The 24080-nt window shown below is 42.8% G+C and overlaps 1 protein-coding gene across 1 annotated transcript in view; it reads right to left on the bottom strand.

Moving 5' to 3' along the window:
- Positions 1–3101, bottom strand: part of SMPD3 (sphingomyelin phosphodiesterase 3) — an 83260-nt gene extending 80159 nt beyond the window's left edge. Inside the window, exon 1 of the mRNA XM_018566374.1 lies at positions 3028–3101. The gene's annotated coding sequence lies outside the window, so the exon portion shown is untranslated. The remainder of the gene's footprint in view (positions 1–3027) is intronic.
- Positions 3102–24080: the final 20979 nt, after the last annotated feature.

Below are 24080 nucleotides of genomic sequence, written 5' to 3'. Positions count from 1 at the left end.
TTTTTCCAAATCATCTATTTTGGCCTAGATTGTTCACTTCTCCTGTCTTCTCCAAACTCTTCACCCTTTTGTGAATAGACCCCTAAATATACTACAACATCTATTCTGGCTTTACATAAACACATAGGGGGATTTATCAAAACTGGAGCAGACAAAATTGGAGCAAATTTGCACTCCAACCAGCTTGTCTGTCTCATTTTAAAATCTTACCTCAGCAAACTGAAGAGCGATGCCAATTGATTGTCATGGGTAACTGCTCCAGATTCTGTCTGCTCCAGATTCCCCCCATAAAGTTTTTTGATGCGTTATAAATTAGAATATATGTATATATGATATATATGTTGGGGAGCTCACAGAGCACTCGCACAGGGTTTTTCATAAGCCAAAAAAGTCTTTATTCTTTTTCTTCAGACAACAAAGGAAGTCCAACATAAAATAGCTTGTCTTCAGCATAACTTATATTGGTTTACCAGTTTTCCAGTTGTGCCACACACTCACAGTGTCCCAGTCCTTTAAAGTTTTTCTCTTGCAGCACTGCTGCTCAAGCCTCAGGGCCACTGTCTGTTTTCTCCAGCCTCCCTGGCTGTTCCTGGTGTGGCTTCAACACACCACCTGCCTCGGCCCTCGTGTGCCTCCAGTACACACCACACACCCTCCTCTGAGCTCTGATCTGGGCTCTTAATAAGGCTGTTCTCAGCCACCTGATCACCAGCAACACCTGACCTGAGGACTGGAGATTTCATCCCATTCAGAACTCTTAAGCTGCCCATCGGACGAAACTTTTCATCCGATGATCGAACCGTCATACGATTTCCGTACAGCGGCCACATCCTGCCCCGATTATCGAAATGTTCAATCAGTGGTAGTAAAAGAAAAAAACCTGGATGAATTGCGGTAATCAACGGCACATATTTTCGTTTACGCATGTGCACTGTTAATCGCATGAATTTTGACGGACGGAAACGCCACCAACCCTGCGAAAATCGTACGATCGACCGAAGTTTTCTAACCTCCTGGATAGTCACAAGTCGAACAATTGTAAGGTATTTGCGGTTGTACACTGCCCATCAACCTTACAAATATCGGACGAAACCGCGATCGGATACAAAAATCGACAGATAATCGTAAGGTGTATGGGCACCTTAAGAAATCTGCAGAGATACAGATCCCAGCTACAATTCGGAAAAAAGGGAAGAAACTGAAAGGCCAGTTTCTTCCCTGCAAAACTAATTGCGTTTTGGAACCTTCTATTCAAAACTAATATTTTGAGTTTGTGTTCTGTATCTTGCGTGACATGTTTGCTTCTGCATTCAGAACATCCTGTGGCATGATATCATGACATACTAAAACTTCCAATTCTGCCCAAATTGTACAGCCACTGCAAAGCGACATGAAGACATCATATTTCCCCAATACATTGCCAAATGCAAAATAAAGAAATAACTAGGCAGTCCAGCTGTGATTCACAGCAGTGATGCCTTTTCAGATATATAATGTTAAATTTCTATGTCCCATTAGTATCACCCCCCTCTTCTAGACATGGAAGTACAGAAGATAGAAACAGTCATTGCTGCATTAGTGACTTAATATTGAGTGCATTAACAGTTTGAAAATGGAATGTTACACATAAATATTGTGCATTAGACTGCATATCTCAGGAGAACAGCATCAAAAATGCTAATTACTGTTATTTTCGTTACTAGAAGGGATTATTTTTAGGTGAGCGTGTGCTGTTTAGGACACAGCGTGTGCAATTTGTGACATCATCGCACATGCTGGCGTTAACCCCTGCCACTTCCTCTGCAGTTAATGCATTAGCGGTATTAGCCAATGATCAGAGCTAAGTAGGCTGGAATGAGCTCTGATCTGAATGCATCTTAGTCGCCCACAGTTTCCCTACGCGCACACAGATATTCAGAGAAAGTTAAATGAAAAGGACACCGATATTTTATACAATTCTGCAAGCTAATCCACACACAAAGCATTACTAGACCTCTGATAAACACTCTTGCAGGATCCCAGCGGAGCTCCTTTTGTGGCAAATGAATGTGAAAGGTGTTTAGTTCCATTTAAATGTTTCAGAAACAGCAGCTCGGCATATCTCATCAACCAGCACAAACAAGTATCACTTAACGCAAGCATAAAACACGGCAGTCTGACCTACCAGCAGACTCTCCCAGGAAATCACAGGGAGGCTGAGTACATGCAAAGCGTAATGTTGGCCAGGATACAGGGTGAGACGAAAATGGGGTGGGTTGGTAGGCACTGCAGTCGGATGTTGGGAGCTGTGCGGACTCTGCTGGCCAGGCTGAGCTGCAACGGCATGTGTGATGTATGCGCTGAATGGATGTCAGCGGGCGAAAAAATCGTGCTGAAACGCCGCGATGGTATAAAGTCAAGAGGTGCTGGGGAGCCGTCTCTTGTGGGTAGTGCTTTGTATGATAGATGGCTACGCGTTTCGAGGCCACTGCCTCTTTCTCAAGCCTAGATACGAGGTCTCCTACCTCATATCTAGGCCTGAGAAAGAGGCAGTGTCTCCTACCTCGTATCTAGGCTTGAGAAAGAGGCAACTTTCATTTTTAAAAACTTTTTTTTCCCACTTAATTTATTGCTTTCACATAGGGGGCTAAGAATCCCCCTATGTGATAGTCAATTTACACAGACAGGTCCTCTTTATGCAGACATCAGGGGTCTCTAAGACCTCTAATGTCACCTAGAGAACCCCAAAGAAGCTGATGAACAGACATCTTCAGGCCAAGCTTACCTGGGACAGCCTGGAAATTGGAACAAGGCTACCTGCTCTTTTTCCCACAGTGACAATTACATTTTTGCATATTAGGTTAGAGAGGAGCATTGAAAAATAGATCAGATTTAGCAAACTGATTTAGGTCTGCTTTAAGACAAACCAAGCAATGTTACATGTTTAGAAGAAGTGCAGATCAATATCTCTCACATTAAAGCAGTGTCAGAAAGTCTATATGGGATCATTCTGGCTCAATATAAACAATAAGACACAAAGTAACTTACCGGCTTGAACCACCGACTGGACAAGATAGATTCCACAATGCCCTCTTTTATCGCATCACCCAATTATCTGCTTGTATCTGAAAGTGACAGAAAAGATTTAATGTAGAACTTCAGTATTCCAAATGTTTACCTGTACAACTTCAGAGAAACCACTTTAATATGGTAGGAAGCAATGTTCACAATGTAGCAGCCCAAGAAAACCAATTTTAAATCATCCAATGTTCTGACTTATTGCTATCAACCTAAAACACTGAAGGGTGGCTAGAGTAACTATTTTTGATTTAAGGACCAACACAAACAAAATAAATGAAATCTATTTTTAGCAAACAGATGAACTCTAGGCAGATATATAAAACAAATTAATGCAGCTCTGTGGTCATTATTACATTATTAAATGTATTTTTTTAAATGCAGGCAGTGCAAGTACCTGCATTTGGTCTGATGCCTCTTGCTTCCCTATACAGCAGAATTCAGAGTGGGAGCGGAAGAAACAGCAAAAGGTGCCAGTAGAGTGACAGAGAGATAATCTAATCACTGTGCTGCTTCTTCTTTCACTTTCCAGTCACAGGCTGGGGGCAGGCTCAGCGGCAGAGAGTTGAGTGATGCTGGCCATCATTCAACCCGGACTTCTAGTGACAGAAAATAAGTACTGCAGGAGACTGCTCCAGTGAGTATCAAAAGCCGCCTTTTCAGTTTCTTTTAATGGCCTAGTTATATTATTTATATTTTGACTGAAGCTTAGCTTTCAGCAAAATGTGCTAACATTGGGAACTGTGGGCAGTTATATACTGTAATTTACATATTAAAGTTAAATAACACTTTGGGAGGGGGTCCATGTATACTGGAAGAAAAGAAAATGGAGGTGACCATTCTGAAACCAGTTGCATCCCAACCATATTGTTCCTGATGCAGAAAGCAACATATAAACTGCATGCATGAATGGATGTTATGGCCATTGCCTCTACGTTCCCCTTCCTCACATCACGAAAAGTAAAAAAATAGTCCATCAACTCTAGGTAAAACTCTGGTTGCTAAAACATCCATCCTGGGAGTATCAACCCATTAATATTATAGCCAAAAGTGTTAGAACATTCCATACAATATAAAAACGAGCAAAGCCTTTTTAAAGATATTTATTATTAAGAACTTTTTAGCTTCTTGCGCAGTATTTAAGAATTAAAATATGCCTATTTAAAGCCGTGGTTCTCAACTGGTGTGTTGTGAACCAAAAGTGGGTCGCGACCCCATGTTCAGTGGGTCACCTTGTCCTTCCAGTGCGCTAGGTGAGAGGCTCCTCAGTCTCCCCCTAGTGCAGCACTGTCAGTTCTTGCACCGAGCAGCCATTCAAAATATGCTGCCCTGCGCAGTGTCAGCTTGAGGTGGTATGGGCTTAGAGTATGGCTGTGAGGGAGATCCATCCATACGTGCATCGCTTACAACTTCTTTGCGTGCCCTGTAAAGGTTCCTGGACTGGAGTGACGTCACATTTAGATTCACGACACCTCTACAGGGCATGCAAGAGAGCTGTGAACATATGGATGGAGCTCTGTCACAGCAGAGTAGCCCACGTTGGACCCCAGGCTGAAGATTCACTCATGTTTTCGTAAGGTAGGGAGACTGGACGGTTTTAAAAAAAACGAAAACAAAATAACACTTTTTTAGGAGTGTGAGTGTGAGATTGTCCGTGAGTGTGTGAGCTTGTGTCTGTGGTTGTGTATGTGTTGTGTGTTTTTGAGTGCCAGTTCACACTAGTACAGTGCGTTATTCACACAGCCCTGTGCAAATAATGCACTATACCATGCAATCTCACCTAGTGCGCTTTCTGGTGTGGAGGTGCATTGTGTAGCCATTTATTTGAATGGCCCCCAAACGCACCTCCCACCTACAGTTTTGATCAGCCACAACGTGCACTACTGCGACTTGGGTCCTAAACTTACACAGACTGTTAAAAAAAAAAAAAACTTTGGTTGCTTTACTAGCTAGATACAGTGCTGACAAATATAACAGTGTACATTTAAGTAAAGTCCGGTTCTGACTCCCAGTCCTTTGGAGTCAGCTCAGTGTTTATGTTGTCACTAGGGTTGGCCACAAACACAAAGGATAACCGGGGAAAGAGTCTTTGGCAGGCTGGCCATAATTCAGGGCAGGTTAGCCCAATGTTTCTCAACCTTTCTTCAGTCACCTCACCCTTTAAAATTATGCAAAATCCCAGGGCATTGAAACCCCAGTCTAAAATAGTAGAAAAATAATTTCTTGTCACTGTAGTTCCCTTTCTTGTCACTGTTGCTGTAGTGAATAGCCCGTACAGCACCCCTTCGGTTCTACTGAACCAAAGGGGTCCTGGGTCCGAAGCTAGCCGAAGGATCGGCCGAAGCTACGGCCAGATCCTTCGGCAGCTTTGTGAATAGACCCCAATGTATTTTTTTCTCCTTTGATTTGAACTTTAATTTCTACAGTGACAAGAAATGATTTTCCATTGCTTAGCCTTTCATGTAATGGATTTCCTATTTCTACTAAGCAAAAGGTTTTCCACATTTCAGAGTAGATTTCTGTTGCGAGTTCCCGGTTGGTCGCTATGATGACATCACAGGAAAACCCTAACCTGGTTAGCTTTTACATCAGGAGGTAATGAGCTGCCTAATTTAATCAAGTCATGTGGAAGAGTGATGGCGGCTCAGTGTCCTGAACACCAAGATTGTCAATTAGCAATAAATCAATTAGCAAAGATGGGATGGAAACAAGAGCGGCCAAAACAATGATAAGGAATGGAAAGAAGAAAGAAAAACGTCAAATTATCATTACGGAGATCCGTGTAGCCATATCAATGTTATGTGCTGACATTAAATAGCCAGGAAATCTATGTATGTGTCAGATATGAAAAATCCTTGTGGGCTTTAAGTGTTTTTTGACTATAAGAGCTATTTTAAGCATTCATATATCCTTTTTTTTTAATTTTATCTGTATATACACTGAGTGGCCAGATTATTATGACCACCCCATCAGTACTTCGTTGGGCCGCCTTGTGACTCCACGAGATGTTGAAAGGTGATGCGAGGAATCCAACACTGCACTGTTGCCCTTCTGTTGTCTTGTACCAGTCTTGCCACTCTCCGTTCTGCCCTAACATTGACTAGTAGCTGACGGCCACAATTCGCACGTTCAGACCCAGATTTTTGGCTGACAGTCCAGTCTTTAAACACTTTAACAACAGCTGCTCTTGAACATTTAACGAATTCTGCTGTTTTGCTGATACTCGCTCCATGGCTCCGAGCACCAACAATCATTCCACGTTCATAGGCTGTTAAATCGCGTTGTTTACCTATATCTTCATTAAAAAATCACTTCTACTGTCGTGGTAAACAACCTGCTTCCCTATTTATAATGGTCTGGCCCTCTAGCAACTTCAGCGCGAAATTATAGCTAATTATAGCTAATTTGCCGTCAAACGTCAGGTGGTCATAATAATCTGGCCACTCAGTGTATAAAATCAACTAATTCAGAGCTTTAGACCTCATTCACACAGGCTGATCTGGCATTCCTGCTGCAGGAACTACTATTTTTACAAGGTAATATCTTGATTTACAAGGGCATTTGGTGCACCCAAAGTGGATTTTATGGCTATTAAGGAATATATTTAAATTATGGTTTTTGTGCCCAGAATTCAGCTTTAAATAAACCAAGCTTACTGCTGAAGGTGAAGGCAAGTTTTCACAGGTAAGTAGAGTTATGAAGAAGGTGGTCTCCCTTTGGGGAGTGGGGGGAATCTGCTATCATTTTATAGGTTTCTTTTATGGATGCACCGATACTGGTATCGGTACCGATGGTGAGTATTTGGGCGAGTACTCATACTCACCCAAATGCTCCGATGCCTAGTGTTAAAAGCAGATATTGAAATATGTATGTGTGAACCTTAAATGATGATTGATTTTCTATATTTTAATCTATCCAAGTTTGGAGATTCGGTTTTACTATACTGCTGATTTTGAGTTACAATTGGTAATCAATCAGTAAGCCTGACAGGCAGACCTAAGTATAGTTGAAACAGTTGTTGGGAATGCTCTAAGAAGACTATGATGCCCAAAATGGGATACAAGGAGAACACATGACTCAGCTACTAGAGTATGGCACTCCCTTATGCTAATCAGAAAGACTTTTAAGGTAAACATCACATAGGTTATTTTAAAGTAAAAGCATGGATAAAAGGGTGAGGGACGATCCTTCAAGGGACACACACTCACACATTCACTCACACACACTCATTCACTACAGATCCACACACACACACACATGCACAGCATCACACACACACACCCACACTCACATTGAATAGAAACACCTGTTAGGACTATTTTTACTTACTACCTAGCCACGTTTCTTAAGCATCTTATAGATTTCTGCTGTAAGATATACTATATTTTGTAATCATCAAGCATCTTATAGACTCATTCTGTAAGATATACCATATCCTGTAATATTTTGTAACTTTAAATTAAACACATTCTGAACTTTATGCAACAACGTAAACAATCATCTATTATTGAACTTTTCCACCCTATGCTTCGAGAAAAGGAATATGACATAAAAAATCATATTTCGTGTCATTTTCTTACACCTAGCCCGATACTTCCGGTATCAGGAAGCTGACGAGAGAGCATGGAGCTGGCTTCCTGATTGGTCTGAAGCTGGCCAATCAAGAAGCCAGCTTTCTGATTGGCCAGAAAGCTGGCTCTATGCTTTCTCGTCACCTGCTAATCAGGAAGCTGGGTGGCAAGTCTTTACACGCTGCCTGGCTTCCTGAATGGGACTTCCGGTACTCGTAACCGAAATACCGGCAGGGGTGCATCCCTGGTTTCTTTGATTGCGGTTGACAGGAAATAATATACAAACCTATACAGTTATATGAAATGACACTGAAGGAGAGTAGCAAATAAGTAGGATCCTGAGAGTCACACCTCTATACAGTGTCAGTGCCAGGAGAGGCATGTGAAATGTGGATGGGATGTACAGTGAATAAACATAATGCAGCTGTGATAATTGCATTTGCATTTTTCTGTATGCATGCCTAATTTTCTTGACACAGCAGCACCTGCCATTTATACAAGCAAGAGACAGAAACGCAGTGTGGTGTCAAATAGATCTGCCACCAAGGATTAACATGATCAGATTCAAGAAAATGTCATAGATCACAGCAAACAAGGCTGCTTGTTCCTGGGTATGCAAAGCTAAAATTCCCGGCACACCTTGCCATCTGTTAGATAGCCAGTTATGTCTTTAATATGGGCATAATGGAAAGATCTACGGTAACCCAGACCCACTACAGATCACTGTTTAGTGTCATCGGTAGGCAGCCTACTGAAAGATTGCTATGGATTACTGTGTGACATTTACTGCTTTTACCATGCTGTTTTCAAGCAATTAAAAGGACTACAACATTGTAAGGTATACATTGGGATTTAATTGGAGCTATAGTAAGAAATAAGCTCAACTGCACATCAGTGACCCATCTGTATTGAATCTGCAACCCTGGATTTATACCTGGCTATAGCAACCAGATCTGCCCCACTTCACCTCTTTTGTTCAACAGCAGATGTTCTAAAGGTTCTAAATGTTCATATAGGGAACACGGTCTAGCCAGTGGCATGTAAATGTGTTCTTTTGCTGGTTAGGAATTGTAAAAGCTCTTGGCAATGTGTGGAGGTGAAGTTCAGAATGTCCATAATCTAATACAGGGGTAGGCAACCTTGGCACTCCAGCTGCGGTGAAGCTACAAATGCCATTATGACTCTCCCTCCCTCTGGTAGTCGTGCCTGTGACTATCAGAGTCTTCTAATGCCTCATTGGACTTGTTGCCTAGCCCCGATCTAATACATTAATCTGAATTTGCCCCCTGCACTGGTCCAAGAAATAAAAACAAAAGGAATGGGCCTCACTTAATAACGTTAATAACTTAATTGCCAGCCCCCTACAAGTAATTCTAATTTCATATCCACACCAACTACGAAAAGCTCTTGGGGGCATGGCTTGGACATGGCTCTGGCAGCCTGTTTAGATAGAACTCCAACATACTCTCTTTGAACCTGCTGTCCTAGACCTCTCCCGGCCGGCAAACTGTATCCGTGAGATGGGGGAAAAGAATCCAAAGCCCAACCTCTGCAGAGCTCAGTCCTACACGTCCATTAGGAAATACTTGGCTACTGACACACATGACTATAGTGAGCCACATGGAGAGGCCTCATCACAAGGCCACATGCAGCAAAGAATGAGATGGTTGCTTTTCAATCTGGGATTGCCTGCATCCTCATACCTCATAGGGAAGGCTGAAAGAAATGCAGGCTCCTTTAGAGCTGATCAGTTCAAACTCAATTCTTTCAAATGTCTTGCTGGGGCTTCCGCACTAGTGGGTCCTGGTCAAAGGAATTCTTTATTTCACAAGAAACTAAGCAATAATTAAATACTGTTCAAACTAAGGATGTACTTGGGCCACACAATGTATATCTTTGAAGTGCTTTAGAGATTTTTGACTCTGCATATAACAGTATACAAAACAGGAAGAAAAAACAGTAGTCAGCATCGTTTCCATCATAATGTTCTGTAAAATGTCAGAACGAGGGCCACAGTGATGAGCGGCATTAAATATTGAAGATGTGAAGGCTTGTGAAGGGCCAGAAGTGCAGCCAACAGTAATACAGAGTAACAGAAGGGTTGGGAAGACATTCCAAGGCTGAACATCTACCAATTCATCAGGGAAAAGGGAGATTTGTCTCTTAATGGTATTTATATTAATTCAGCAGAAAATTAACTACCACCCACGCTGCATTAAATAAGATTACGGAGATTGTTTTAACTCTTTCATGTCTAGGAGACTATCATAGTGAGGCCTTTTATCTGTGACTAGATCTATGGATTCAGGTAATTTTATACAGTAAGCTTGATTCCTCAATCTGCAGTATCAGGTACATGCTGAAAGCGGAATAGCAAGACTTATTATAACATGTGGTAGTAACACATGATTACTAAAAGATAGGAACATTTTTACCATAATTGAAGCATGACATTTTTTCTTTGCAATTTTTGTAACCGATTTGCAAAACTTTTTATTTACATTAAAAAAAAGAAAATTTTCACAAAAAAGGTTAAGTGGTATTACTGGCTTAATGAAATGTGAAAACTATTTTTATTGCAGTATAATAAACTTTTTTCTCTCACAAGGCTTCCAAACTCTAGTAATGATATAGAAGCAGGGATCCTTCCCTGTGAGCCTCCAGGTGCATCCTCCTAGGGAACAAGGGACTCCTCTAGGTTCCCTTATACAACTTTAGATGTAATACATAATTTACTATATTACGTTTTATAACTGATATGATAATATGCTAGGGTGATGTCACAGGGGAACCCCATCACTTCCAGAGTTTGCTATGTCTGTAAAATTATTTGTCAATCAGGTTCACCCTGACTTCCTAGCCAGAGACTGGGGTGAGCCTGTGGGTTTGTATACCCAGTCAGGGCTTACATTTATTTAGGTTAAAGAAGTGTATTTAAAAAAAAAAAAATGTTAAAAATTAGAAAGAACCCTTTACCTGTTAAGTGCATCAGTACCATGGGCAGCTCAATGGATACCACTTTGTACCAGTTAATTTAGTAGGAACCTGTGCTTTGTTCCTACCAGCATATTTTGACCATACCGATTCACGTTACAGGAGGGGCTTTAAGTATACAGTACTCACCTTCCCTAATCTCCTAGGCTTTTTTATCCAATACCAAGCTACCCAACATTGGCTGTGTAACTTTCACCTTATTGAAGCGCAAGGCTGTGAACATTCCCCCACAAACATGTGACAGGTTCAATCCTTGTTACTGGCTGGTCACATACCAAGCTCTTAATTGTTGAGAGGCAGAGTGAGTCTCAGCTGTTGCCCCATACTTTGACATACCTAGTTCAGCCTGCTTAAAGTTCTACTATCCGGCCAAAGTAACCGATCAATTTGAAGCTGCTAAAATAAGTGGTAATAAGCATGTTTGTGATATTACTTTTTTTCATACATGCATTTGCATTTTTTATTTATTTTATTAAAGCTGAACTCCAAGCAGATATAGAGGGCACACACACAAGTACCTCTGTATTCTTGAATACATAATAACATTTATTTGTTTGAAATGAAAAGACCTGTAAGTACCAGAATTTGACTTGGCATTGACCTCTTGCAATCCCCTGTACAACAGAGCTCAAACTGGGAGACAGATAAGTAGCACAAAGGGCCAATCAGTTGTACAGCAGGGCTCATGTGCTAGTTAGGCACATGCTGATAGGAAGAGAGAGTAGAGTGATAGAGAGATGAGCTCATCAGTCTGCTGCTTCTCCGTTCACTTTCCAGTCACGGGTAGGAGTAGCACAACACCTCTAAGTATTACTTAACCGCATGCTGTGTGAGACAAACGTGTAAATTTGAACTGGAAGGACAGATATGCAAGTCCCTTGGCAGGTAAAACAGCTCCCATGTATATATTTCATCTGTGTATTTAGTTGTTTGTCTTGATCCCAGCTTTAAAGTGTGAACAAGAGACACCAGAACTATATACAGGTATGTTATGTCCTATGCATGGGATAAGGAAAAAGAGCGACAGAGTGACACAGATATATGACTTCACAGCAAGCCCCATTGCAAATTATAAGACTCATTTTTCCATTCTTAATGAATCAAACTCCATATTTAATATTTGTTGTTTATTCTTTAGCTCTAAATAAAAATATGACTTTGGAAAATGCTACTACGCAGACAGCTCTATCTTCTACAATTAAATTATTCAGAATAGTTTATTTAAGCTTTCCCCTGATGGAACACATTAGAGTGTATATATAACATTTCCAAGAATACCAGCACCCGGTACACAGCCAATAGGGGAGCTTGAAAGAAGAACTCTACTAAAATGTTTGTGTTGTTTTAATGGCATTGCTGTTTATTGTGACGCTGATCCCAGAAAACCAGAGTAATTTGTTGACTGCGCTTGTTCTGCTTTAAAATCACTGGTAATCAATCTGAGTCATACTGCATCTGTGCCATTTTTAGGACATAAGGGAAGCCAAGGCAAAGCTGTCTCTACTGGGCTCCCAACACCTTTGTTAAAAAAAGATTTATTATTTTATTTCAAATAAAGTAATAAAGTGCTGATCTGATTTAATGAGTTGGATATTGTTGGCCAGAAATAAATATTATATTATGCTATATATAGCTTTTCATTTTTTTTTTTATTGAGTAAGGGTTGTCGCCCTAGGAAAGGAAATGCCTGTTGCATAGCACATGTATAGAAATATTTTTCAAAACTACACAGCTTTAACTTCTTCTATGAGAGTGGCTGCTTACTAATGACATGGTTCCACTGTACCTTGGGATGTATCCACACTTCTCTGCTCGCTCACAACATGGACTACAGCATTACGTGCTCATGCATTCTGCTCTAGTATGTAAAAGCACGTAGAAAAACGCTCATTCATAAAATTTAAAAAAAGGGGACCTATGTGCAATACATTGACAAGCACAAAGACAGATTGGACTTGTAGTTTCAGGAAGGTGGTGCACGTAAATGTAGGACACGTGCACTGCTTGCACACACAGACAGGAAGTGACAGCAAAGGAGCCTCCATCAGGAGCACGTGGAGATGCTAACTAAAAATGATGGGTTGATTACGAGTTGAGTTTATCAATGATCATTTAGTGTCACTAAAAACATTTTGACATCTACATAACATATTTGTTATAAGTGTTTGGGCTTAGATACACATTAAACCATCAGCACATCCCAAGATTTGGCCCAAACAGGGCTTAGATATTACAGTAAAAGCATATGGCCAAATCTGAAATCTGCCAACCTCATAACCCAGAGATTTCTGTAAGGGTTTTGCTGAAAATGGAATCAGAACCTGTAACACTATTGGCCATATTACCGGCTATTGCTTCTTGCATACATGGGACAGCTGCTGAGGTCTGGTAGATCAGAGGGTTTTGGTAGATCAGAGGGTTTTAGTGTTAATGAAGATTCCCCTCTTCTTTAAATAGGTATATTGGAGGCCCACAAATTCTAACTTTTTGCCCACCACTGGGTTAGAAGTAATAAGCAGCCTTCACAGAGGTATATTGGAGGTCTACAAATTCTAACTTTTTGCTCACTACTGGGTTGGAAGAAATGAGCAGTCTTCGCAGTGGTATATTGGATGCCCACAAATTCTAACTTTTTGCTCACCACTAGGTTAGAAGAAATGAGCAGTCTTCACAGAGGTATATTGGAGGCCCACAAATTATGGCTTTTTGCTCACCACTGGGTTAGAAGAAATGAGCAGTCTTCACAGAGGTATATTGGAGGCCCACAAATTCTAACTTTTTGCTCACAACTAGGTTAGAATAAATGAGCAGTCTTCACAGAGGTATATTGGAGGCCCACAAATTCTAACTTTTTGCTCACAACTAGGTTAGAATAAATGAGCAGTCTTCACAGAGGTATATTGGAGGCCCACAAATTATTACTTTTTGCCCACTAATGCTTTAAACCCTGTGGACACATACAGGACCCTGATTCCCTGATCACTATGCTCCCAATAAAGCTCTTCGTATGGAATAATTTACTAATCTACATTCACATACTGATGCAGTCGCATGGGGTCTACATGGTAACAAGTGACATCAGCACATTCCTGTTCTGGCTTCACTGACCGTAAAATCAGCAGCAAAGTCCCTTGTGATCCCTCTCTGGAGGAAGGGAGGGAGGAGGAAACTGGAGGCCTCCAAGTGCATGCACCACCCTCACCACATCTGCATTGACAAAGGTGACCCTGTTTAGGCTTTACAGGCAAAAAAATAGGATATTGGTAATGGATCTAGGATTAGACAGTGGGACATATGGGTGAGGTAAGCCAAGGCCTGCTCTCTTCACACACCCTCAGGTAATTCACACATGCACTGCACTTTTCACATAAGAAATATAATCTGGGTAGTAGATCAAGAAGTAATGCAACAATCTTTAATGAATATGGTTTTACTCTTTTAATATTTAAACAAGCAACTGAAGAGAGGGATCTGTATGTAAGAGGAGACGCTGAACATCTATACACAGAGTACAGCTTTCCCCATAGGAATGGTGTACATGTTTGGTACAAGTTGTCCTTTAAAAATGGTTATGTAGTACCTTTGCCTCTAACATTTAGACACATGAGGGCAATCCTCCTCTTATGCATGCTAAATGCCAGTCCAAAATGGAACTCCAGGGACAGAGTTTGTAACTTTTTCCCAATTTAAAGAAGAACGTCGGGCAAATCAAATCTTAACCCTTGCAGTGTGGCTACCCCCACACTGCAAGGGTTCAGTGCTCTTTTTGTCTAGGGAGCTAAAATAACAAAGTTATACTCATGGAACCATGAGAAACACTCACTATCAAGCCATAACATCCAATATTGTAGATACTAAAATATGAAAAATACACAATGACAAATAAACTTTATGATAAAACATAGAAAAAACATAATTTTCATAAAGGCACATGATAAGATAATAAAAGCAATCATGTGACTCAAACAGGGCAAACCGAGAGGACTTGGTTATTTTATACAGAAGTTGTTTCAAGTATCTCACTGAGTTCAATTTGCCTTACTTCCTGTCCTATTAAAAGTGACAGGAAATAAAGAAATCTCAACAGCAGGAACACAAACAAAAACCTGAATAGGCTCTATGCCACCCTCTTTCCACTACTTAATTGTTTATATCCCTGGAGTAATTCTGTTCACTACCTGTCCCAGTAACACAACATGAAGTGAAGGGAAATCTTATTAATGAGATTATAGACATCAAAAAAAGAAAACAAACAACTTAGTGGACCACTGTGTCTTCTGGGGTGACAGCCGACAGTCAGAGATAGTCAGAGAAAACAACAGAAGGTGGCAGAGTCAGCAGGCTAATGAATAGATTGGGAGCAGACAAAATTATCCCTTTTAAAGTCCAGGTTCCAGACAAGCAGAGTATAGACTGACAATAGCAGATCTAACAGGTCAACGATCTGGATAAGTAATGATAGCCTCAGTAAAAACACAGTCCAAACAATCACAGGAGTAATCCAGAGTATGAATGATCAAACCAAAGTCAGAGTCAAGGTGGCCATACACTTTACAACCCTCCCCAATGCCAAGGTGCTAGGTGTCATCCTTGATGTATGGGCACCTTCAGACAGATCTCTACCCAAAGCATGAGCAGACAAAATATGTTGATCAAACACAAGGCTTTTTGAAACCATCAGACAACCGGGTGCCAGTGAACAATAGCACGCCATAGTGTTAGATACATTTCAATTTTTCCACTCATAGCTGTACTGCTAATAGTAAGTTAAACTCACTAATTTTTTGAATGTGTTTACCTTGCCATTAACAGCACATCTATAAGTGAAAAAATGTAATAACTAGTGCACACACAAAACATATTCATATTTACATGTGCTGAAAAGTATACTGGACTTACAGTTTTAACGCGATCCCTGTGTCTTTATTTGATGGCTCAGTTGTACTATGTCTGGCCTGTAGGATGTTACTTTCAGCTGACCTTAGACAGCACCAATGCATTCTATGAATGCCAGACCTCAGAGCAACACCAATGCCCTGCAGACCTCAGAGCAGCACCAATGCCCTGCAGACCTCAGAGCAGCACCAATGCCCTGCAGACCTCAGAGCAGCACCAATGCCCTACAGACCTCAAAGCAGCACCAATGCCCTGTAGACCTCAGAGGAGCACCAATGCCCTGCAGACCTCAGAGCAACACCAATGCTCTGCAGACCTCAGACCAGCAACAATGCCCTGCAGACCACCTCAGGCCAGCAACAACGCCCTGCAGACCCCAGGCCAGCAACAACGCCCTGCAGACCTCAGGCCAGCAAATATGCCCTTCAGACCTCAGGCCAGCAAATATGCCCTGCAGACCTCAGGCCAGCAAATATGCCCTGCAGACCTCAGGCCAGCAACAATGCCCTGTAGACCTTAGGCCAGCAACAATGCCCTGCAGACCACCTTAGGCCAGCAACAATGCCCTGCAGACCACCTTAGGCCAGCAACAATGCCCTGCAGACCACCTTAGGCCAGCAACAATGCCCTGCAGACCACCTTAGGCCAGCAACAATGCCCTGCAGACCACCTTAGGCCAGCAACAATGCCCTGCAGACCACCTTAGGCCAGCAACAATGCCCTGCAGACCACCTTAGGCCAGCAACAATGCCCTGCAGACGTCAGGCCAGCAACAATGCCCTGCAGACGTCAGGCCAGCAACAATGCCAAGCAAAACAGAGCGCCTCCATCGTGTAAAAAGCCATTTATTCAAATGGCAACACAGCTGAAATTGTACTCACAAGAAGGATCGATCAATAAAAGCATGTAAGATGATGCAATGGGAATCGCTGGCAGCGGGAGTCTCACAGAATGAAACCGGTCAAACGTCCCCTGTGAGTTCGAACGGTCTACGCGTTTCAGGGGCACGCCCCCTTCATCAGGACCTTGCTTGGCAACAACAATGCCCTGCAGACCTCAGGCCAGCAAATATGCCCTGCAGACCTCAGGCCAGCCAATATGCCTCACAGACCTCAGTTCAGCAACAATGCCCTGTAGACCTCAGGTCAGCAGCAATGCACAATTTGCACTGCAGACCAACGCAGGACAGACCTCAGCCCAGCACCAACGCAGGGCAGACCTCAGCCCAGCACCAACGCACTGCAGACCTCAGACCAGCATCAACACACGACAAACCTCAGACCAGCACCAATGCACACTGTGCACTGCAGACCAACGCAGGGCAGGCCTGAGACCAGCATCAACGCACGGCAGACCTCAGACTAGCACGAACGCTCCAGCAGACCTCAGATCTGCACCAACGCATGGCAGACCTTATATCAGCACCAACACATGGCAGACCTAAGACCAGCACCAATGCACAACAGACCTCAAAACAAGCATCAAACGCATGGCAGACCTCAGATCAGCACAGACACATGACAGGCCACAGACCAGCACCAACGCATGTTAGATCGCAGACCAGCAGCAAACACATGGCAGACCTCAGACCAGCAGTAAACACCATCACCATTTCACCACACTTTAGCCTGCATATCAGCCACAGAAACTGTATGACTGATAAGTTTTCAATTTCTCATGTTTGAAAAAAAAATATTTTAGAAGCAGCCTTCCTTACCTACATGGACCAAGGCATATTAGGCACACACGCAGACCCATACAAGTGCACACAGTAATATTAGCCACAAAAAGCACTGATTTTATTCCTATCCTACATATAAGGGCAGGAATAAAATCAAAGCTATTTGTGGATCAATATACCGCTATGCATTTGTGAGGGCATGCATGTGTGCTGGAACGAGGGTTAATGTTTATGTATGTGAGCAGTATACATGTGGTACCTGCTGTATATTCCAGATGATCGTCTGGCTCCTGTTTCTGTGCTGGGGCAGGGTGTGCAGTAGATTCCTCCTGTCGGGCAGGGTACAGTAATCCCGTCCCATCACATCAGGCGTGGGTGAGCCCGCTCCTGTCTGGGATCCTTCAGGCAGGAGCATATGCAGAACGAGCTGAGGGCCCCGTCAGCGCGCCTCTGCGTTCCTATGCCGCGCAGCCACGTCACTGAGGTGGGTGGGCCAGTAAGTGTAATTGACAGCCGGCTCGAGGGAGCTGTCAGCTACAAGCAATAAGGTTGCGTGCCAGCTGTCAAGGTCTCACGTGCCGGGGGTTGCCGACCCCTGGTCTATAGGAACAAGTTTTTTTTTTACCACCACTCCAAAAGGGCGGTATTGTTACCTGTTGATTAACCCCTCCAAAATCCCAGATTTTCCCCCTGCTATGTCAATAACATGAATGAACGAAGTAGTGGTTTAACATGCTGCTTTCTCCTTGGAAATATGGGGTAAATCCAGCGCTGGTTATATGACACTAGTGCTGGCCTTAAGCTGAATAATGTATATTATGACTTTGATGAAGGGGCAGAGGTAAGAGGATCACATCATAGGGGATTCAAATACTTATCAAAAGTCTGTGAATTACTGTACTTGCCACAGTTCTAAACTAAATAATCCAGGCAGAGATAAAAGACACAAATACATGCAGCTCTGTATTTATTAACACTTCTTGAAATGCATTAAAAAAAAAAAAAGAAGGGGGAGGCAAGACCAGTATACTGAACTGCAGCTGAGAAATGGCAGGTCTACTCGCCTGCCAGCCAGGGCTGTGTAATTGTAATGACTGGATAGACACAAATAAAAAAATCCTTTGGCAGGTAAAACAGCTGTATTGTGTATTTGATCCATGCATTTAGTTGTTTGCCTGGTGTTAAACTTTATCATAAAAAAGGGGGCATTCACATTAACAGAAAATTCACTATGCTTCTTATTGGCATCAAAACCTCTTTCAATTTCAATTCCTTCTATTGTTGGAAAAATCCATTACTACAGTCCCCCTGGGTGGCAAATGGGGCGCAATGGTGTAGTTTTAAATCTATCTAGAAAAACCCATTTAATCCTAAATGAGACCAGCCTACGTAATATAACTATACTGAGAATAACCTACAATGGTTTCTCCATTAGCCTTTAGGTAACTAAGCAATGTTATTTTAACTTGCATGAGTCACGAACAATATCAATTTACTGTATATTCTGGCCTTGGCTCGCTGTGATCTGGTGATTTACTGGCTGACACAGAAAGGTGCACTTGCTTGCACTTATGAAGGCCAACAGAGATTAAATGAGGATTAGTCTGCTGGCACAAAAAAAAACCCCGCTGCCTATAGATCGAAACTGAAGGTTTTCTGACATTTCTCAGGAGAGCTCTCCCTGAATGGAAGCAAGAGATTTAGCAAGCAACAGTAAATTGAAGCGCTTTAGCTGCAGATGAAGAAGCATTTTGGGTTTTGTTGTCTTCTAATTCTCAGGCGCTGAGGAGCACTCTGATATTCTTGTCTTACAGTCTGTACCAATTTTAAAATGTCAGTGTAGCACAACGCTCTGACCATCCGTAACAGACGGTATACACTATATTACCAAAAGTATTGGGACACCTGCCTTCACACGCACATGAACTTTAATGGGATCCCAGTCTTAGTCCGCAGGGTTCAATATTGAGTTGGCCCACCCTTTGCCGCTATAACAGCTTCAACTCTTCTGTGAAGGCATCCACAAGGTTTAGGAGTGTGTCTATGGGAATGTTTGACCATTCTTCCAGAAGCACATTTGTGAGGTCAGCAGTGGCGACTCTAGGAACAATGGGGGGGCACATAAGATACAACAGATAACTGGGGGGGCACTAATAATTTTCATTGCATGTCGCAACCGCTGGGCACCGAGAGCTGATTTAATTGCGGATGGCATCGGCAACCTGCAGTTGCGACATGTAGTCCAACACAACTCACAATCCTGCATACCGGATTGGCCCGGCGCCAATGCCATCTGCAATTAAATCAGCCATCGGCGCCCGGCAGGTGCGGAATACAGCAGGGGCTGACTGGCAACTTTTAGCCCGGGGGCAAGTAGAACCCAGAGGATCATGGTGCAGCAACTTGGCTCCCTCCCGCTCTGCCTCTTTCCCCGCCTTCTCCCCACCCCTGCCTGCCACTTTTGCCATCCATGTAACGCTAGTGTGAATGGTAGGGTGATGTGAGGGCTCATTAGGAAGTCCATGAAAGGGGTGACTGGCTGGGGGATGGCACTCTCTTCCCACCTACCTGGTTCTAGCCTTACTCCACTCCATGTCCGGTACTTAGGCACTTTCGCCCACCGGAGACCACCGCTGGCTGTCCATGCTTCTGGACTGTGAGCTGTGGGAGGATAGTGGGAGGAGCCGGACATTGTCAAAGTCAGGCTTCTATAATTTTTTTCTATCCTATACATTTTCTCGACTGTCACTTCCGGTGGGGCAGAGTCATACGAATCAGATGTTTTCATGACCCTCTTTCTTCATGCACACCTGGAAGTGATGCGGAAGAGAAATTTATGGGTTGAGGAAAGTTAAAACACACTGGTAGTGGAGGGATGCGTCGTCGGTGCTGTGTGCGTGTACGACTGCTTTGACCCTGGTAGTTCTGCCACTAACTCCAAGCTGTAGAGGGACTACAAATCTCAGCACATTATACAGCAATCAGAATAATACCACCAGCTATAGAGGACTATAAATCTCAGAAATACATTATGCACCAATGAAGAATACCAACAGCTATACAGAACTACAATTCCCAGCAATACATTACACAACAATGCAGAATGCCATCAGCTATAGAGAACTACAATTCCCAGCAATACATTATACAGCAATGCAGAATAATACCCCCAGCTATAGAGGACAAACTCGCTCATCCCTGCCTTTATGGACCTTGCTTTGTCCACAGGTGCGCAGTCATGTTTGAACAGGAAGGGGCCATCCCCAAACTGTTCCCACAAAGTTGGGAGCATGAAATTGTCTTGATATGCTGATGCCTTAAGAGTTCCCTTCACTGGAACTAAGGGGCCAAGCCCAACCCCTGTAAAAACAATCCCACACCATAATCCCACCTTCACCAAACTTTACACTTGGCACAATGCAGTCAGGCAAGTACCGTTCTCCTGGCAACCGCCAAATTAGACACGTCCATTGGATTGCCAGACAGAGAAGCTGTAATGGACGCACACATCCTGCGGTCCTGGCACATCCAGCAGATCCGTCCGGGCCGCGGCGACGCCACTGGAGTTGACATCAGGGGGCTCTACCCCCTCCCTCTCCTTAAGCCGACGAGGTCACTTGCCCGGCGTTCGTGCAAGGGTGTTGACGCCAGGCAAGTACCTCCGCGGCACCACAGAACCCTTCACTGCTTTGGGCTGGACAGAGCCCTTTCCTCACCTCCTGACAGCTGCCTAGAACTGAGACCTCTCCTCCGGGCTACGGGCACTGCCTCTCAAGGACTCCCTCAGCCTCTTCATCCCTCATGTGAGGGTACGACAGCCTGCAACTTTTCTGGTCTCCACTGGGTGGTACTGTGGGACCACAGGCTACTAACTGCAAGTAGTGTCTCCAATCACCAGCTGTTGTATTTGAACTGCAAAGACTATCTGTTACTGCAAACTGCCCCTTTTGAGCTGCATTGACTATCTGCTATTGCCAACTGCCTCTTTTGAACTGCATACTGGCACTGCTCACATTACCCGTAAAACCCTTCTCTACACACATTCTCACCCTATCAGAAGCTGAGATCCGCACGCCCCCAGACCAGGAAGGCCTGGTGGGTTACAGAAGCGTGATTTCTCACTCCAGAGAACACATCTCCACTTCTCTAGAGTCCAGTGGCGGCGTGCTTTAAACCACTGCATGCGATGCTGTGCATTGCACTTGGTGATGTAAGGCTTGGATGCAGCTGCTCAGCCATGGAAACCCATTCCATGAAGCTCTCTACGCACTGTTGTTGTGTCAATCTGAAGGCCACGCGCCGTTTGGAGGTCTGTAGCTATTGACTCTGCAGACAGTTGGCGACTTCTGCGCACTGTCCGCTTCAGCATGTGCTGACCCAGCTCTGTCATTTTACGTGGCCTACCACTTTGTGGCTGAGTTGCTGCTGTTCCCAGTTGCTTCCACTTTGTTATAATACCACTAACTGGTGACCGTGGAATATTTAGTAGCAAAGAAATTTCACGGAACACCTGAATCCAATGATTTGGAGGAGTGTGCCAATAGTTTTGGCAATATAGTGTATCTGTCAGTACACAGAGAACATGGAATGGAATTATTCCACTGAAATTAGCAACATCAAGGAAGTATATTTTTATCTTAAATGCTCTACATGTAAAACTACTGAAATACAACATCAATTATGGAAAACCTATAGTAAAGGAGAACTATGGGGTTAGGGCTTTTCCCCACAGTTCTCCTAAGGGTAACGGGAAGACACAAATTAGCGTCCTCCCATCACCCAAAGCTCAGTATACCGTGAGTATACTGAGGCGGTATACTGAGACGCCGCAGATGGAACGGATCCCGACAATAATGTCTGGATCCACCCAGCTGCCTATCTAGAGGCAGAGCCAACTGTACCCACCCCCTCCCCCGTCCGTTCCGCCAGTCAGCGCTGAAGGTAATCCAGTCCCTCCCCTGTCACAGCTCTCTGCACGGATTGGTCGAGAAGTGAGCGAGCGCCGGTATGTGTTCGCTCACTTCCCGGTCTACTGAGCTGACCTGTGACAGTTTCATTGTCACAGGTCGGCTCAGATTATGAGGCTGAAAATCACTCACCTCATAATTCTCCTTTAAGAGACTATGGAGGCAGCGGCATCCCGAGGTGTCACCCAGAGCGAAGACTGGTGAAAATGACTGAGTGCCCGACTTTTTAGAGAGGGTGACACCAAAATGACTGTTAGTCATTTTGGTGTCACCCCTCCAATGGCGTCACCCAGGTGCGGGCCGCCCCCCCCCCTTGTGACGCCATTGTATGCTGGTCACCATTGTTGACATCACCTGGTTGCCTGGTCGTCATGCTGATCCAATATCTTCTAAACTTCCTGATTTTCCTGACCCAGAACATGTATGCAGGTCAAGATTTGTTGTTACTCTAACCCATGGGCACCCAACCTGGAATGCCAGCACCCACAAGGGGTGAATTTGGTAGTTGGGTTGCATAGATAGTAGTCTTGTTGTTTATTTACAGGAACATTATTGGGAGGATAATAGTAGCCGGCTGTGTTTACAAATACAGTATTCTACTTGGAGATACTAAGTAGCAAAACCCCCGTAAATAACAATAAATAGCCCATTAGTGCCCTCTAGTTTAAAAACAAATAAAAAAAAAAATGTTATTTTTACATTTTTAATAAAAGTATAAAAAAAGGTAAAAAAATACGTTTAATAAAAAAATTATAAAAAAATTTAGTGCCGAGAAGACAAAATTGTTCCATACTAAAATTGTATTTCACTCCTTGTGTTTTGTGACCTATAACTCCCAAAATAAACTGGAATCCCAGATATATGATGAACCCGATAAATCAGGACAAATATAAGAATGTATTATTAATTACTTTCGTTAGCTACACTCATTATGTACACATTAATATTGCCAAAACTGTAAAAAAAAACATTTTTTTTCCATATCTTTTGTATTTTTAGATAAAAAAGGAATTTATATAGGCATGTGTCACAGCAACTTAAACCCCATTTTGTCATTTTAAAAAACGGTATATAATATGTGTAGGTCCAATGCATGAGGAAGATGGCAATTACGGTCCCCAGAAGCAAAAACATTTTCTGAAGCTGTGTCACTAAGGGATTAAATCCAGTGATGTCATTGGCATGTGTCTGTTCTTCGCTATGCAATGCAGGTAGATAATGGCTGGTGGAAAGGGCTGGCAGAGTGCTGTACATAGCTTTCTGAAAGTTTGAACTTTTAGCCCTGATGCAACCAGTAGGCTGCTTCTTGGGAGGAGTTGCGCAAATATCAAAAATGCATGCATACTGCCTTTGGTTATGTCCACACATCATGCCTCCATGACTGAAAGAACTGAAATCCAGTAAATATAGGGGGTGGCTGGGAAGGAATGAGCTAGAAGCTTACAATACACAGAAATACATTTCCAAGGAAATATTTTCCAAAACTATAACATGAATTGAAAGCTGCTTCTATATTAATGCTTGGAATAATGTTTGACAAATTAATAACATTCATGATAATTCTACTTTAACTATATTCAAGTAGTGTAAGATGAATTGTAATGTGTGTTTAGTAATTGTACAGTACAAGAAAATATTATATCAAAATGCATAATAATATATCAGTAACACAGTAATAGTATGCATGCTCACTAAAGCATTTGTCAAACATATTATTTTGGTGACTCATAACGTTTGGCTAGAGTGGTATGCAATCCTCAATCCCCACTTAGTGCTTCTCCTATAGCCTAGTAGTTTGTAGTTTCTTGTAAACCTTTTCAAAGGTTAATATGGAGAGCCACTTATAAGGAATAGGGATGCACCGATACTAGTTTTTGTGTATCGAGTACGAACATCGATATTTTATCTGTCGGT

The sequence above is a fragment of the Nanorana parkeri genome, unplaced genomic scaffold (genome assembly GCF_000935625.1).
Source record: "Nanorana parkeri isolate BGI_ZX_2015 unplaced genomic scaffold, ASM93562v1 scaffold943, whole genome shotgun sequence".
NCBI classification, from domain to species: Eukaryota; Metazoa; Chordata; class Amphibia; order Anura; family Dicroglossidae; genus Nanorana; species Nanorana parkeri.
This window is presented reverse-complemented; position numbering and strand designations above follow the sequence as displayed.